Genomic DNA, 15,242 nt, shown 5'->3' with positions numbered 1-15,242 from the left:
ATCACTGGGACCATAAATAACTCAGAGCCCCCTCTCCCTGTCAGCCTGTGACTGCTGCTTTGCTCCTAATCACTACAGCACGATGTGACAGACCCAAATGACAGAGGAGGTAATAAAAGTTAGCCTTCATGGACGGTATGACGGTTAATACAGCCGTTACACTGACATGGCTTCACCTTGGGCTCATAACCTGCTGAGAAGGCGCTAACTGCTACACACCTTGAGCTCGGAAAACTCACTTTTCTGAGTGAATATCTGCCCTAACACGTCTTTATTTAACCATTACACACGAGCATTAAACGCTGATTAAAGGGTGAAGCAGCTTTGTTTGGTGTATTTTTACACACACGGACAGAATTAGCTCAAGTGGAGACCGAAACTCGCCTTACCTGTGTGAAGGTTGTTTTCCGGAAGCAGCTAACGTGTCGCTAGCTAAGACAAAGAGATGGCTGTGAACTCACTGAATTATGGATTTATATAAAAGCAGCTCCCTACAGACACACGGGACAGCAGACACACCGCCGAGGCTTTCTGGTGTGTTTTACCGCAGTGCTGCTGTCGGTGAGTTATCCCGGCAGCCCCGTGTCCCAGGTGTAGTCCAACCTACAGGAGAGGACTGGGCGACTTTCCCAGTTTCGACCAAACATACTTGTGAGCAGCCAGGAGCCGTGCAGCACAGGAGGAAGTCCATGCAGGTGTACACACACACACACTGCTGCTCTGTTACTGTAGGTGTACATTAATACAGTCATGCATTTCTTTTTACAGCCACATATCAGAAACTGCTCACCACTCTGCAATGAAATAACCACCAAATATTAATATTTGCATGCAGGGTAGAATAGCACATTAAAAACCAGTGGTGGAATCACCACTTTTTTCTCAAGTACAGGACTTAATAAATACAATTTTGAGGGGGGCTACTTGTACTTAAGTATTTCCACTTTATGCCACTTTATACTTGTACTCAACTATATTTCAGAGGCAAATTGTGTATTTTTTTATCCATTACATTGCCCTGACAGCTTTAGTTACTGTGCAGATTTAGATAAACTAATAAATGATGATATATTATTATAGATCAAGATATCCAGCATTAAATGGGCTCCACCTGTACTAGCTGCAACATCAAAGTGATGAACACATGAACACACTACTACTTTTAATCCATTCTAGAGATAAATTAAGAAATTATATCACATATATGCCTACATATGATTTTGAAGTGGACCATTTTGCTTATGACACTTCAGGTGCATTTTGTTGATAATATTTTTGTGTCATCAGCTGACAACATTTTGAGTGCAGGACATGGAGTGTTTCTGTTTTTACTTCAGAAAAGGATCTGAGTACTTCTTCCATTGAAGAAACTGTATTGTATGTACAACAAATGTAGATCTATGTCTATACAAGTGGATAAAAAAGGTGCATATAAATTCTTTTAGTTTTTTTCTGTACCTCAAGGCCTTGTTTGATTAAGTTATGACTGAATAACTGTGTTGTTTAGTCTATTAGCAACATTTAGAGTAATTTATTGCTGAAATGTTAAGTACTCAAGTTTACTCAAGTAGCCTACTGAACTTAAGCACAATTTTGAGGCATTTGCACCTTAATTTAACTGTACGCTTTACTTTAAATTTAAGTTCCACTGCATTTCAACAAGAATATTTTACTCTGCTACATTTATTCAACAACATGGTTACTAACTATTTCTCAGGAGGAGTAGAAGGAGTTTGTAAATGATCAGAATCAGGTTTATTAAGTAGTAGAAATAGTAGAAGATTGACTGAAATTTGACTGTGGTGTTAAGTTGCTCTCTATGTACTTACAGACATAACAGTTGTACAATTGTAACCAGGTCCTCAGTCATTTAAGTAGTGTTGGAAAGTAACTAAGTACATTTAGAGACACTGGTACTTGATGGTACTATCTCCACTGTATGCTCCTTTATACTTCCACTCAACTACATTTCAGAGGCAAATCTATTTTTTATCCTCTACAGGACAACAAAGATAAACAAAGATACACACACACACACACATATATAAAACACAACAACATACAATGTCTATATGGAAGTGAAATATTTCTACAAACTGATGCAGTGCCATTTTCTCGTTCCCAAACCCCTTGTTTTATTGAGTTATAGCTGAATTACTGTATTTTTATTACCACTGGTATTGTAATTACCCAAATCCCAACCAAAACAAACACTCACACTCACACACGCATAACACACGCACACACACAGAGGGAAGAGGGATCTTGACACCTAAATTCAACATAGCCAAGAGTTAATAACACAAAAGCACATAGCAATACATATCATCCATGCATGATTATCAAACACAGCCCATCACAGACAAGAGTACGCAGGAACAAGTAAATCATAAAGGATAAACAGAAAACAAGCGGTTAATAAGTATATCCAGATGTGGTCCTCGTCCAGATGCACTCATTGAGTCCAGATATTGCAAAAGAGGACCCAAAGATTCTTCCCATTTACGTTCACATGTTGGATGATTAAACCACAGCTTTTCCATGTGAATAACCGAAACAAGTATACTTTAAATTTAATCTCCACTGCATTTCAACAAGAAATATTGTAGGTTTTACTCTGTTACGTTTATTTGAAAGCATTGGTTACTAACTATTTCTCAGGTTAAGAATTTATGCGTAAACCATATGAGGAGTTTGTAAAATATCAGAATCAGCTTTATTAAGTACAGATACAAGGAATATGACTGCGGTCTTAAGTTTATCTCTATGTGCTTACACACAATTTACAGGAAGACAGAAATACACATACAGCAAAAAACAAAGTACAACAAAGATGAGCAAAGAAAGGTAAAAATAAACATAGAACTATGTACACTTTTAGACACTTGTACTTGAGTATTTCCACTTCATGCCACTTTATACTTCTACTTCACTACATTTCAGAGGCAAATATTGTATTTTTTATCCACCACATTTCTTAGACAGCTTTAGTTACTGTGTAGATTTAGATATCAATTAATAAATAACAATATATTATTACAGGTTAAGCTGTCCAGCAGTAAATTAGCTCCACTCCAATAAATTATATAAGTTACATTATATAAGGTACATTTTGTTGATAATGTTTTTGTGTCATCAGCATGGAGTATTTTTAGATGACGGTGTTTCTATTTTTACTCCAGTAAAGGATCTGAAAACTTCCTCAGCCACTGATGAAATTATATATTGAATGCAGGAGTTTTACTTGTTAAAGAGTCGGGTATTTTTACATGATAGTATTGGTCATAGGGGTGAAGTCAGCGTATTGTGACACATGAGGATTGTGCTTTTTAAATATTAGCCACTAATCATCAAACGTGTTATTGCATTGTTACTACAAATGTGCTTTACATGAAACAATCATTCTTATTGGTCTGAGATAACTTGTAAGGATACACCAAAGATTCAAAAATCCACTGGTCCCAGATCTTTCAAGGAAAGCCATGTTGATTTTCACATTTTGGTAATAAGAGCACTACAGCCAAAGCAGTACAGGTATAACAACAATATGGTTGTAAGGTGTTGCATTATATTAACTGTTTGACTTATAATCAAAATATTTTCAGAATACACTTTACTTTTTATAGTAATGGTCTCGAGTGAGCATACTTTTCTGTCCCAGAAAATTAAAATGGGACTTTTGAGGTGAAATCAGAATGTTTTTAGGCTTCAGTGTGCCATAAAATAATGACTTATGCTATTGTGTGTCACCCTGTTCTAGCCTATTACAGACATTTATATTATTTTTGTCACCTAAAAAATAGTTAAGATGATGTAGTGAGTCCATGTCAGCTGAAATAGTCCAGAATTAGCTGTAACTGTTACACACATGCAAGCACACACACACAAGCATGTCCACTGTAGACGATGTGGCACCAAAGCAACAGGCAGCAAAGAGAACAGGGAAAGCACGGCAGAAAAGTTGGACAATCTTTTTTAATGAGTAGCCACAGGTTACATCAATGATTTAATGAATCAATGACTGAACTAATAAATGGATTTAACCATTTAAAACACAAACAAACTTGACTGTCCCATTTTACCTGAACATGTCACAGGAGTGAATTTCCTAAGTCTCTAAATTATTTTACCTGGCAGTATATTTTCTACATAGAATTATAACAGAGATCCGTAAAAAGTTCTTAAAGTAACATTCAAGATAATCAGAGTTTTGATGTTTTTCCTGGTCATCTACCAAAAAGTGTCTCAAATTACTTGACATCAGCCTATGATAATCGGCAGTATGGCCTAAAGTTGATGAAATTAGCCCCACCTTTTACCAGTTGCAACAATCAGTGATGCTTACCTGCTGATATTATATGTTTTGTTCTGACATGGGTCATTCCACATAACGAGTACTTTCACTTATGTCACCTTAAGTATGATGCAAATGTTCTTGTACTTTTTTGGGAGGTGGGGAGGGGGGCTGTTTATGCCTTTATTGGACAGGACAGATTAAGCGTGAAGGGGGGAGAGAGAGAGGGGATGACACACAGCAAAGGGCCATGGGCTGGAGCCGAGCCCGAGGCCGCTGTGGCAAGGACATTGCCTTTGTACATGGGACACCAGCTCTACCCACTGAGCTACTGTGCTGCCCTTTACTTTTGTACTTTAATGCGGGACTTTTACTCCCGACTGAGTATTTTACACTGTAGTATAGCTGCATTTACTTAAGTGGAAGGTCGGAGTACTTCCTCCACTGCTGATTAAAACAATAACTTATCTCTGCAGCATGTTTTCTTCTGTTTATCCTACATTCAAAATACAGTTTCTGAGGTGGAAGAAGTATGCACATCCTCTTCAGAAGTAAAAATAGAAAGACCATGATCTAAAAATACTCCATATCCTTCTATCAAAATGTTGTCAGCTGATGACACAAAAATATCTACAAAAACATACCTGAAGTTTCAAAAGTAAAATGGTCCATTTCAAAGAGCTCAGTGTATTTTGACACCTTAGTATTGTTACGTTTACTGAAGAAAAAGATCTATATACTTCTTCCACTGCTGCATTCAGGCCTCAGTAAACACAGATGGAAACATTTGCATTAGTTTATCACATCTTTGTTTCATACCAGCCTGCATGCCACACTTCCTGTCTCATCAAAACATCTCTGAGTAAACACCTGAATGACGCTGCACAGAAAAATACTAATGGTTTGGGGACGTAGCCAGTTAAAAGGACTGTGACACACCAACACACGGTGTAAAGCACCATACCCCCTGCAGAAGGGAAGGGAAGTCTCCGTGCCATAAAACTTCTCTGTGAAAGCCTGTTTCCCCCAGGATTTATAGCCGTGGTAGGAAACCTCAATACAAAGTGACATTTGCTGATACAAGACCAAAGAATGAGACACTCCATTGTGGCAATACAGATGTCAACTGGTCTGTATTTCATAAGACAGCCGGGAGCTGAAGCTACAGTATTAACTGGATTATAGGATTAATGGGAAGCGGAATAATTTCTCGCCTTACGAGAAATGGTGTAAATGTCTTTCATTTTGTCAAAATAAAAGTAAAACATGTGCATTTGTGCTACAAATGCACATGTTCTAAATACTGAGGGGGATGGTCCCCTGCATCCCCCCAAATCTACACCTATGAGTACCATTTTTTATTTTATTTAGATAGTCTAAAATCATAAATGTCCCTCAAAGGCTTTTACAATCTGTGCAACATATGACATCCTTGATTCAGATAAGGAAAAACCTAAACACAATGTACATCATTCTGGTTCTGCTCATGTAATTTTAACATTTTAAATGTAACTAAACACCTATAAATTCAGACAGCTGTAACTTTCAAGTCCTCCAAACAAATCACATGAGGTGCTTATATTTCCTGGTGATACTTTTGATTGTCAGAGTGAGATGTAGTGTCCTAAAAACATTGTTTACAACAACCTGACAGCATGATGTAGCTGATAGATGTGGACTGAGTTTGAGGGCTTCCTATGGCTTCTGTCAGCATAGATGAGAAAGAGTGACACCATGTGTTCAGATGAGGTATCGTAACTGAGATGCTCAGAAATGTAAGAGTTTAATGGCAGTTTGTTGCAGATTGATTGCACATGGCAGAGTAATGAATTAGTTGATTATTAGACTAAAGCAAAGCCATAAGTTTTTAAATGAATTCTTACAATTAATGACATGTACACATCTGGTGTGTGTGACTGCCTCCTGGTTTACATTGGCTGCTCCTTTTTGTCAGATTGTTCTTCACAGTGTTGAATTTGGTCGTCTTCTGATGGGAAACTCGGAAGTGGGGTGACAAGACAGAGACAAGATAAACACCGATATAACAATACAGTACATCCTGAAGCTCTGCCTCACTCTCTCCCGCACACATACACACACGTATACACACACCCTGTTTGGGCTGCGGTACCAACAAACAAGAAAGAGGCTGTTTGTCTTTCCTGGGATCAGTAAACATCCTCAACACAAACAAGTTCCTCTGGAGTGAGAGAGGAGAAACTCACACCGTCAGGGCAGCTGCACTCTCACTCCACCTCGGCCTTTGATGTCCTTCAGAGAGAGCTGATAATGAAGACCCCTTACATCTTAATTCTTTTAATTGGAGCGTGGATGTAACAGGTTGCTGATACTTTGCTGTCATTGTCTTTTGCCTTGATGTGAACCAACCAAGGGACAGATTTAAATAAATCATAATCCTTATTTTTGAAGTTGTGACGAGGTGCTTGGTGCGATTTGTCTAAATAAAGAACAATGTCAGGGTGGACGGCTCTCACTAAAAAACAAAAAACGGGTGGCTTTGTTGTATCATCTGATTATCCAAAAACAGACAATTATAATAATAGAATTCTATATATATATATATATATATATATATATATATATATATATATATATATATATATTACTGTCAACAAACCCAAAGGAAAGATCAAAACCAACACTACATTAGTCCGTCTTTTAATATTTTCAGATTCAGCCTCAAAAGCCCATTCTTCCCACTGAAGATAAAAAGGGCCATATCTTCTTTTTTAATTTTATGTACACATGAATATTAATATGTACACACAAACATACATACAATACACATATCTACATGTTAAGTATATATCACTAAAAAAACAATAAAAAAATACCGTCCACCTCATCACAGGTCAAAAAAACCTCTTCAATGAGACAACAAGAGAAGAAATGAGAAAAATATTACTTTATGAATAACATTAGAGAATCATTTCTCTGTTTCCCAGAGCTAAATAAATTCCTAAAAGAGCAGGGCATTCTAGTTTGTAGTGAACATTTCTCAAAGGGGACCAAATAGTACATTTGTTGGGAGCTATTTTAAGCTGTGGATTAATACACATTTGGTGCTCTGGTGAGCATTTACTGCAGCAGGGACTGACTCAAAATCAACTACAGTGCCTACATGTCAGCCAGTGCAATGGTGGGGCTCATGTGTTTTTTAATAGTTTTGTAGGTCTATGGCACAGTGGAATAAGACAGCACTCTAAGACAGCAGTCTTTTCTGTCAAATTTGTTGACAATTTTAAAAGATATAGAATATAATCAAACTTTCCTTTACCTTCTGAGTTCTACACATCACTAGGCCTTGTTTTGTAAAAGAGAGAAAGGCTTTAGATCCAACTACATGCGTCTGCTCTTTTGTTTTTAACTGTTGCTAAGGGGAAACCAAGGACACGTTAACTCTGCAGCAGCTTGCTAACCTCCCCTCTGGCCACTACAGGCTAAAAAAATCCCTCCTCCATCTTACCCTGGGCAAGACAGCGAGGCATTTGGTTCGGGCCACAGCTTGCACTGCAGCCCCAGGTCCTGTCTGGCCTCCACATGACGGCTTTTAATCAGTGACGTAGGGGACAAAACCACAGCAGACTACATTTGAGCTTCTCTTCAGTCAGCTCTTAGTCATTTGATAATGGCTTCATCTCAGAACAGATGCAGGTCGCTTAATAATATCAGAAAATGAAACATTATTTGTGCTTTCTGGTTAAAAACTAGAGGTTAAATGTGTTAAGAAGGCTGCTACAGCAAGGGCAACAAGCCTGTGTGTTTGTGCATTAGGAGAGTCTTCCTTGTCTTCCCTGTGTAAATATGCTTAGCCCCAGATGATCTTCAAGGCCTCGCTTGTTTGTACCTGCCGTGTCATTCTACTCGTCCACCCAGCATGACACCCTGTAGCCCAGGATCAGCCCCTGCGAGATCAAAAGACCTCGGTGATTCTTATCAGATAATATTCTTGTCCGCCTTCCCTCCCCTTTGAGTGCAGCCTCCTCACACTGTTGACCTGGACCGAGCACACTGTTCCTTATGGCCCTTTGGCCTTTCCTCTTCTTATCACCGTGATGGCCAGGCCGTGATAAGGCAGGTCCAGCCTCGGGACAGAAGGAGGGTACTGTCCACTCTTCTAAAACTTCACAGTTGCATAACTCGGACACTTCAGGGCAGTAAAGAGGTTATCTCAACTCTGTGCACGTGGTACTGGGTTTTACACACACGCAAAATAGGCACAAGTGAGACATCTCTCGCCACGCAAATTTTATTGATCATAAATATGTGTTGACTACTGGTAGATCAGTTTAAAGATCTAGTGTGTTGCTTTTAGGGGCTCTAGTGGTGAGATGGAAAAACCTGAAACTTCTCAAGTGTGCCAAGCGTGTAGGATAACTGTGGTGGCTGACGCACAAACACAAAAATGTGAATGGTCCTATCCAGAGCCAGTGTTTGGTTTGTCAGTTATGGGCAACTGAAGACAACATGGCGGACTCATTCTGTATGTAGATATAAACTGTTCATTCTAAGGGCACAGAAAGGAAATGATTCTCACTTTCAGGTGACTATAAACAAATGAAGACATAGTTGTGGTCATAATATACCATTTCTACCAACAGATGCCCCTAAATCCTACAGACTGGACCTTTAGGTGTCTACATGTGCAAAAGAACCATGTCAGTCTTGCTTTATTATTTTATTTTTAGTGTTGTAGGAAAGGGTGGATGGTTTGTTCAACGCTGGTGGGGGAACAGTGGATTTGGGGGCCCTTCACATGAACATTTTGAGCATCAAACATTTCATTTCCTGCATTCTGGTGAATTTTTATGCACCAATTTGTGCCTTTATTGCCTCAATTTATGGTGTAAATGCCTTTAATTCTGTCCAAGTAAAAGTCCTCTGCTACTTTAATGTTTTTATTGGGGCGGACAAATGGATACGCTCTGAAAATTGAGGAGTACGTGTCCCCTGCGTCCCCCTGGAAATCTACACCTATGGTTTTCCGTATAATTTTGGCTCACACTCCTGTGAATTTGAATCAAAAGACACCTGATCATTTAGCTGTCATCTTCTCAGTTCCAAACCTGCTCTGACACAGCTCCATTTCAACGCTGACGTGTGACAGCTCTGCATCTGTCTGAGCGTTGTATGAATTTATGCGGGCCAAGCAGACAGACAGGAGGACTGGTGTCCAAAGTCACGACCCTGCCCTGACCTGGATGAAGGAAATGGTCACGCTCCTTGAGACAAAGCAGGGCAAAGGAGAGTCTGAGGGGCTGGCTGGTCAGCCTTTAACAATGGGTCCGTGCTCTAAGACTGCGGGCCACACAAAGGCCAGAGAAACCCCCTCCTTCCCACTCCCACATTGCAATAGAGCTGGCATTTCACACTGGCCTGTGAACAGCCATTCAATCAAACTACTGTTTAACCTGACCCCTGGCCTACACAGAAATCAAGATGAGTCTGGCGGGATGTATTCAGGTAACTGACCTCTCTGGCCTTTCCCCGAGCCGGCCATCAGTTACCACACAACTCTGCCTTTACCTCAGTTAACATTGTCATAATTCTTATCTTTAAGTTGTTTCCTATTTTGTGATTACTGCTCTGAATTCCTGTGAATATTCCTTAAAAGCATGTAATCAATAGGCCACCCAATAAATAATGTGTCTAGTGATGGGTGTAAGAGGCAATAGCTCCCTAGGGAACAAGAGACACCACCAGACCCTTCGTCTGGGTCAACTACCCTCGAGCCAGGGCTGAGGGGAGCAGCCACATGACCCTCTCGCTTCTCAATGGACTGCTCCTCCCCTCTACCTGTAACATGGCTCGGATCAAGGTGTGGGGGCTGCATATCAAACAGACTGAGGCCTTTGATGTGGATGGAAACACAAACACTGATTTGAGCAGAGTCGTAACAGCTTATTTGTTCCCTTTAGTCATTCATTGAGCTGCTTGTTGAATGTGTATGTCTTCAAAGGCCTGCAGCATGCACCGGTGGTACAGTAGCCGAGGAGGCCCTGAGAGCGCCCCGGCCTGGTGGGTTTGTGGGAAGGCCATCTGGCTTCCTGTTCCTTAGATTTGATATTGATTTATTGGCTGTACATGGGAAGATAAGGGGACACCAGCTGCCAGAAGTTCTCCTCTGCATCCTCACAGACAATGGGCCTCCTGGTCATCTACATCCTGGCTTAATAGGTGATGCATCATTCCTTGTTAGCTTTTAACAAAGAAAATAGAAATGACATAAAAACAACATGACAACTAACAAGTCTCTTTTTTTCAATCCTCACAGCTGTTTTTAAAAAAGCAACACTAAATTTATTTAACCTTATTTAAACCATATTTAACCAGGTAAGTCCCGCTGAGATTAGTGAAAAAAAAAAAAACAAGGGAGACTTGACCAAGACAGCAGTAGACAAAAAGTTAGAGCCAAACAACCACAAAAAAAAAGGCATACAGTAATACGTAGAAATATTAGAACATAACCCAACTGACTCATTCATCCTTGTGCTTATGAGAGCTTTAAAATCAGGCAGAGACCAATTCATGTAGTTTCAAATCTTTCTGAAGGTTATTGCACGACTCCATTGAACATGTCACTGCACATGGGGTCATGTTATCCCACATTAGCAGTGTAGGGGAGTAGTGAACTACATGTAATTAAACCAGTCGTGTAATTACATTTTGCAGTAGCTTGCTGTCAGTTCAGCTACATTCATATTTGCAAATTGATTCAAGTAGTTTTTTGCCAGTTTTTGTGTAACTAACTTTTGAAACTACAAACAATTTTTGGCAGTAAAAGGAATGGATTTTTTATTTTTATTTTACCATTGCTTCTCTACTGTAAGTCAACCCCATTTTGCCACAGTTAGTCATAAGTATAGATTATTGCTATTAATTAACAAAGGTTTAGAGAAGTTGTTGCACACCATTTTAGACATTACATGCTTGGTGCAATACCCCCACCTAGATATGGACAAGTTTCTGAAAGCAGGTGTCTGACTGATGGACATCATGTATAACACCATAGCTGACATTCCTTACATGCTCCTATGAATCGTGGGGTACTTTTTATTTATTCTTTAGTCTGTATTCTTTATTTGGATCCTCATTAGCTTCCACAAAGTGGTCGCTAATCTTCCTGGGGTCCACTCGTAAAAAATTAAAAATACATCAATTTAAAATCACACAGTATCAATGAGACGATAACATTTAATATCAGTCCAACATTAAGACAAAAAAAATGAGTAAAAACAAAATTGTCACAAACTCACTTTACCAGATAAAAAATAAAACAAAGTTAACAAAAATGTTCCAGAACTGCCATCATTTTTTTTTACACGTGATTCATCAATTTTAGTTTTAGTGACTTCTTGAAGGAATATCAGTTAGTAGTCTGTCTAGTGCTGATAGGGAGCACATTTCAAGCTGAGACCCCTCTATAAAGAACGGTTCTCATCATAAAATTTGTTTGTGGACTTGACCAGTGCTCACTTGATGTGCCACATACCCATGACAAAAATCACTATATTATTGTTTATCACCAAAAAACTGAGGTGTATCTTTTAAGATGACAGTATGCCTGAATAACAAAAGAGTAGTAATAGTCGATTATGCATCTCACACACATTATGTATGAGCTGAGACCAATGGACACTTTTTGCAATAAAAATCATGTGACTATTTTGTAATAAACTTTGTTATAATCTGTATTATGTGCACATTGTCAGTTTGATCTTTTAACAAAGTAGTTGAACTGCTTTTTCTAAGTAGCTTTAGCAAACCAAACTAGATTCCTCCGGAGGGTAGCTTTGCTGTAGTGTGGCTTTTTTCAGTGTTAAGTAGCTTGCAAAGCTTTCAGGTAGCTTCCCCAACACTGTACATTAGTAAAATAATTTACAGATTAGCCCTTGAAACGATCGTTGGACAAATTAACTCCTTAAGGCCTCACGTTTACTGCAGATGTGACACTTTATAGGCTGTGTTTAAGCACATTTACTGGTCTACAGGGCTGAGATAACAGCAGTCTCAGTGTTTGTTGTAATAAACACTGTCGCCAGTAATGAGGTGCAACATTGCATTTATTATTCCTAACAAACCCTGACAAGCTTTCACAGTTCAACCCATCACAGAAACCATTAATTCAAAAGTAGCCTCTTATGCATAACAAGTCTCTCAGTCCTGTTAAGTGAGCCGAGCAGTTTGGCCTGAGCCTCGCTGGTGGAGGTGTCAACATGGTGCCACAGTGAATTGTACTTATGCCTGACTTTTCTCACCAGTACACCCCCCACCCTTTTAAAACAAGACACACTCACATACAGACAGACTCTGGTGTCACCCACCCTAGCCTGTTCCCCACCCCCACTCCTACCCTTTCTTCCCTTTCCCCTCCCCTGCCAACACAAGCCTGTGATGTGACTGTCTCAGATAATGAGGTGAGAATTTTATTGCACCAGTCTGTGAGAGGATGACAGCGACTCAGTCCTCCATGCAGCCTCCCTGGTTATCGGGCGCCCTCTGCTGACTGCTGACTCACAGACTGCTCTCCTCCAGCACTGCACTTCAAAGTGGGAGATCAAGGGTTGACTTGCGCATGACATCCAGGGAATGACAATACCTCAGCCAGCCTACACCTACTGCTATGTGCCAGTCCCAGAGACACAAAGGCACACAGGCTGCTCCCGCACTGCTCTGCGGCATGGAGGAAGTTCTCATTCAGGAGGGGGGATATACATACAGGAAGAGGGCAGTGCTCTATGTGTGTTCTCTATGAATACTGCTGGGTGAAGGCAGTGTGAGGGGCAGAGGAAGGACAGCAGAGGAGACAGAGAGGCAGCAGATTCTTGGTGGTGTCCTGTTTGACTGCTGAAGCATTGCTTGATAAGATACAACATCACACCACTTATCTTTGAAGAAAGACGTCCTACTATCTCATGTATCACAAACCAAACATATATGACAGTGACATCAAAGAATTATCAAAGCATTTGAGGGAATTTTATTGCTCTGGGGAGCAAAAATGTATATCTGCTTTGACTCTCTTCTGTTGGAGCCCAGTCAGGATGTAAATTACTCCAGCTCCTCTGACAAGACAATCATCCCAGCTTTCATAAGTGTATTGATTTGCTTCTGTTCTGCACTTGTTTCTGAACCCTCACTGTAATTACCCCCACTGCATCGAAAGTGGTTCTTCAGTTTACAGAGGTGAAAGCCAGCGTCCCTTTCACACACACAGACACGGCCTTTTCCTCCCCCAGTGGGCAACCAGAGGGGGAGCGAGGGCTTGTGATCAGGCTGTCATTTCCTCTGGTTGGCTCTGTTATTCCAGAAAGCCTTTGTGGAGGAGCCAAGTGGTCCAGCCGCAGACAGAAGGTGGGCTCCTCGCATGCATCTGAGGTTGTCAGCCCGGCAGGGGAGGGAGGCGCTCCTAGAAGGCCAAGACGAGGAGGAAAACAAACATGACGCTGAAACAAGACAGTGACAACAAAGCCCTGCTGATTAATACAGTTAGACATTAAATCAGACCTGATGTATTTGCTTGGTACAATAAAGAAAATAAAGATTTTAGATGGCTTGTGCAAAACATGCTGACAGTGTCACTGTGTTTGCAATGTTTGCCTTGAACCAAACCTCTGACCTTAACCCCAAACCTCTCCTTTCTTTCACTTAGAGCATCACTGGACAGGAAGTTGGCGGGAAGTGCACTTAATTATTAATATATTAATGTAATGTCATGCTATTTTGGCTGTATGTTTCTTTAAAAAGAGACTTTTCTCTGAATGACCCATCTGAAGAAAAAAAAACACACACATTATCTGTTACTTAGAGCAGCCAAAAACCTACTTATATATTATTAGCTGAGCAGTTCATAACCCAAACCCCACCCCTGCTAGAGTGAGATATTCTGATAGTTATTTCCCCCCAGTTGCCGTGTGGACAAGTCAAAAAGTTAGAGTACTGCACCACCTATAGAGACAAAGTTGCCACTCCCTAAACTGTGGTCACCAAAGTTGTCCTCAAGGGTGCCTCTCAGGAGGTCACCTGAAAATATGAGGACTTAGTTAACAAAGTATATCAACTGCTTCACTGTTTCTTATTTACTGGAATTAAGAGAGTGACAAAAAGACCACAAGTTTCACTTCCTCCACTGTTATCTCTGCAGCCACAATACAGATACATTTATGCAGATATGAACTTTGAGATAAATTTAATGATGTTCCTGGTCTGACAGCTACATAGAGTGCTGCCTATGTCACAGGATTTCTCAATATGTTCGAGTATAAAGTACAATATTCACTAGAAATTGAGATCAACAAAAAGTATAGTCTCACAAAATGGAAACACTAAATCTACCACTGCTACAACAATATATTTCAGTGAAAATATAGCTTTTAAAAACCTCTGTCTAAACCAAATCATATCCTAAAACTAGACAAACATGTTAAATTCTTCAGTGAGGTGTCTGTGACCTTATAATGATCTACTGAACTGATTTCACTGCATGTTTGACAACTCCTTTGAAACTATACCACTGTGCATGGGGTCAAATCTGCCTCAGGTCATTAACAAATGAATGCACAGAACTCTCCCTCTCTCCTTCCCCCAACAGTGGAGCTGAAGTATAAAGTAGGCTAGAATAAATTGGAAATACTTACTTGAATAAATGTAGCCCTACTTACTATAGTTACATGTCACCACTGGTCCTTGTTGCTGTTAATAGTTTTACTCTAATACTTTACAGGACTTTGATATTGTAATACTGGTACTTTCATTTGATTAAAGAACATGTATATGTCCTCCACCACTGCTTATAGCTATGAAGACACATATTGTGGGGTGAAGTCAGGTAGTTTTGGACATCAGATAAAATGGGGCAAATACGGTTTTACATCTTGGGCTCTTTAAATCTTTGCAGCCAGTCATCAAATTATTTTTATTGGTCTGA

General features: G+C 39.9%; 1 protein-coding gene across 1 annotated transcript in view; it reads right to left on the bottom strand.

The window, feature by feature from the left end:
• lnx2b (ligand of numb-protein X 2b) overlaps positions 1-651 on the bottom strand; it is a 28,999-nt gene extending 28,348 nt beyond the window's left edge. The window contains exon 1 of the mRNA XM_033617858.2: positions 390-651. The gene's annotated coding sequence lies outside the window, so the exon portion shown is untranslated. The remainder of the gene's footprint in view (positions 1-389) is intronic.
• Positions 652-15,242: the final 14,591 nt, after the last annotated feature.

The sequence above is a fragment of the Epinephelus lanceolatus genome, chromosome 7 (assembly GCF_041903045.1).
Source record: "Epinephelus lanceolatus isolate andai-2023 chromosome 7, ASM4190304v1, whole genome shotgun sequence".
Classification (NCBI taxonomy): Eukaryota; Metazoa; Chordata; class Actinopteri; order Perciformes; family Serranidae; genus Epinephelus; species Epinephelus lanceolatus.
The sequence above is the reverse complement of the archived record's forward strand: the minus strand, read 5'-3'. Positions and strand labels throughout refer to the sequence as shown.